This window comes from Anas platyrhynchos, chromosome 7 (genome assembly GCF_047663525.1).
Source record: "Anas platyrhynchos isolate ZD024472 breed Pekin duck chromosome 7, IASCAAS_PekinDuck_T2T, whole genome shotgun sequence".
Classification (NCBI taxonomy): domain Eukaryota; kingdom Metazoa; phylum Chordata; class Aves; order Anseriformes; family Anatidae; genus Anas; species Anas platyrhynchos.
In genome coordinates, this window is record NC_092593.1 from 7269415 (window position 1) to 7272544 (window position 3130).

A 3130-nucleotide genomic window follows, 5' to 3' on the forward strand; every position below is an offset into this window, starting at 1 on the left:
TCTGAGGGGTGCAGGTGAAAAGTATCCACAGATAATAAAATAATAATAGTGATGAACCTAACTTCTTATACAGCTCGGTCAGGAGTCACCAAGGAATCTGGGGTAGGGAGTTGCTTCTTACAGGATGACCGAAGCAAATATGCCATCCCACTTAGACTAGTCCTAAAATAATACTCAAATCTCCAAACAAAGCAAAAAAGACAGGTGGTGGAAGTTTTTTTTTTTTTTTCCCTGTGCCTGCGTGCCTGGTTGTCTAAGACAGGTGTTAGGTAATAAGAAGCAATCCTTTTCAGTCAGTGAATAGGTGACTCATCAGCACAGCAGGTCAGAGAGCTAAAGGCTGTAGATGGGCTTTTAGAAGAGTTGAAATAATTTTATGACCAATGAAAGTACTTGCCTTGTTGTTCCTGTATAATCAGTAAGAGAAGGATAATCAAAGCCAGTTCCCTGGGGCACCAGCTAATGGTACTAATTAGCAAACAGACAGGGATTTGCTGAAAGCATTACACCCAGGCATGTGCTAATTAATTAGCTGATTGTAGGGAGGTGATCCTCCTGCTTTCTCTCTCACCTGCAGGATTGTGCAATGGGGAAGGAAGGAGGGTGTTATGCTTTCTCATAAAGTAGATGACATTGTGGGGTAGCCCAGTAGGGTGAGTTTGGGCAGCTTCTGCAGGAATGTGGCTTGTCTAAGGTTTAAAGAGGTCTCTCAAACTACTACTGCAATCTGCATCCAAGTGCATTGGGGACAAAGATAGTGTTATTCGGATTTTGGCCCGTTTGTCCTTCAGAAAAAAGTTGGTTCCAAATCCAGCTTTGTCCTGCGCCCTCTGTCTATTCAGGCTATAGCAACAATACTCAAGTGAAGTCACAGTCCTGAGTTTCTGGCAGAAGAAGCTTAAATGGAAAACAATTCCTGTTAGTTTCTACGTTGTAAGAGCATTGCCGCTCATAGCCAAAATCATGCAGTGGCACAGGCTCTCAATACCACTGCAGGCTCTCAGGAAGCTTTGAAGATCAAAGATCACCCCCTCTGATCGTCTGTGGGGCTGGCTGCCTTTCCCAAGCAGGGCTCCTTGCAATGAACACAGCTTTGATGAGAGCCAATGTCCTGACATTACAGTGACCGCTCTGGCTCCAAGGAGCTCAGCTCAGACAGAGGCACTGGAGTCTGGCAGTGACCAAGTGTTTTTTCTTGTTGGCTTTCTATTTCTAGGAGACTGTTGGATAAGATCCCAAGTGATATATCTGGCTTCTTTTCCAGGCTGGTTTGTATGAGTGTGTGTGTGCGAATGTGACTAGGCAGAAAATATTTCTTCCATTGTTATATAGGAAAGAAGCAAAGAAAGACCAGTTTAAGAGAGAAATGTAAGGCGGAGTACATTTTTCTTTTAACTCCACACAAATCCCTGCCTGGCCAGACCTCTATAGTGCTCAACATTCTGCCCAACAAAGTCAAAGCCAAGTTTTGCAGCTGTATTCAGGGATTCTCAGTCCTTTCCTCTTCCCTACACTTGCAGAGAAACGAGAACCTCTGTTGTGTCTGGAAACGCGTGACACATGGGTTAGCTGGACCTACAGCAGCAGAGGGAAGACTGCAAGATATTCCTTGTAATTTCATAGGTCCTGTGTAAAGGCTGCTCTGTGGGAAGGAAAGAAAGAGATCTTTCTATGCACCATGTTCTCCGTTATCTGAATGACCTCCTGGTCAGGTCTTGAGGAGGAGCTATTAGGTTGTCACATTTTCTGTACAGGGTAGGTGTTGGGTAAAGGGAGGCTCCTACAAAGCAACGCTGGTAATTTGCAACTCTGGCCTAGGTCCTTTCAAGCCAGGTAAAACCAGTGTTTTGTGAGCAGATTCAGAAGAAAGAGGGATGCAATTTTGTGCTATCAGTTCCTCAAAATGGATGATTTTCCTGTTTTATGGGATATGAAGCAGCCCTTCCTTTCTTTGCATAAGGTCTGTATGTGCTGCACTTTCAGTGTTGTTTTGCTGCTTTTGGATTTGACTTGGTACCTGAACTTACCATCCCCGTGTCTTGGTTTAGCCCATACAACACGTAGAAGGACTGCTGCGAGCACATCCAACATTCTCCCCAGGTGGCCCACCAAGACAAAGCCTAGCAGCCAGATGCCCAGGGTTTGCACCCCAAATGGAAGCTGTTCTTCCCCTCACGTGAGTTTGTGTAACCATACCCACCAAAAACAGTCATAAACATTGTCCACTCTGGTTTTGTGATTCAGTAAGTGCCTGTGGGGCTGACTTTTATAGACCTTAAATTACCACAGGAGGGGATAGTTGTTCTTAAGGCCTGAGTCACTTGTTTAATGGGACCTATTTTTAAATTAAGGAGGAAGAAGTGGCAGCACTACTAGGAAGGGTGATAACTACCATCTTCATTGTGCACTGTGGCATGAAGTCCTGTCTCCCTAAGGTGGTACTCCATCCTCAAACAAAAGCAGAGTCCGCATGGCTTCTGCAAGTTGGAGGATAGAGAAAGGCACATGTAATGTGGAAAAGCAAAACAAAACATTGCATTTTTAGTTTTGCAGGACCTGTTCAGAAGTTGGGATTGTGCTGAAAGCTGGAACACAAACCTTCTTGGATGTCTAGCAGCCGTGACTTCCCAAAGTGCTGAGTAACATATTTCAGAGTTGTGTATTTGGGCATGTGCAAGTTACTGTGTGTGGCAGAAATAAAGTGTCTTCCCTTTTCTTATTCATGTTGCATACAGATACAACCGCGTCATTCACATAAATCAGGCACAGTTAGCCAGAGGGCTCAAATTTACAGCATTTCTGATAAACCAGACGCCTAAGAAATTCTGTGATGGGAAAAGGCTGCACTCTGCAAGAACACAGCAGGTAACAGTAGCCTTGTGAATGATAGCTCAAAGCCTCAGCTTTCGCCCCAGTACCTGAACATCTCACTGTCCTGAGGGAAACATCTGCGGAGCAATTATTATCTTGGAAAGAGCCATGGGAAAATAAAGCAGTCGGTAACACTTGAAAAGCGTCCCAGATTCCCACTGAAAGGCTTTGTCAGAACTGTGAACCTTCACTTTATTTAGCTGTATGCATTTTTTTTTTTTTTTTGGGTGGGTAGTAAACCAAAAAAGTATCCTGTATG

General features: G+C 44.2%; 1 long non-coding RNA gene across 1 annotated transcript; it reads left to right on the forward strand.

Moving 5' to 3' along the window:
- The first annotated feature begins 566 nt into the window (after window positions 1-566).
- Window positions 567-2719, forward strand: LOC110354646 (uncharacterized). The gene is made up of 5 exons (XR_005267289.1): window positions 567-653; window positions 1624-1755; window positions 1858-1960; window positions 2049-2176; window positions 2546-2719. It is a non-coding gene; the product is annotated as an uncharacterized lncRNA (long non-coding RNA).
- The last annotated feature ends 411 nt before the right edge of the window (window positions 2720-3130 follow it).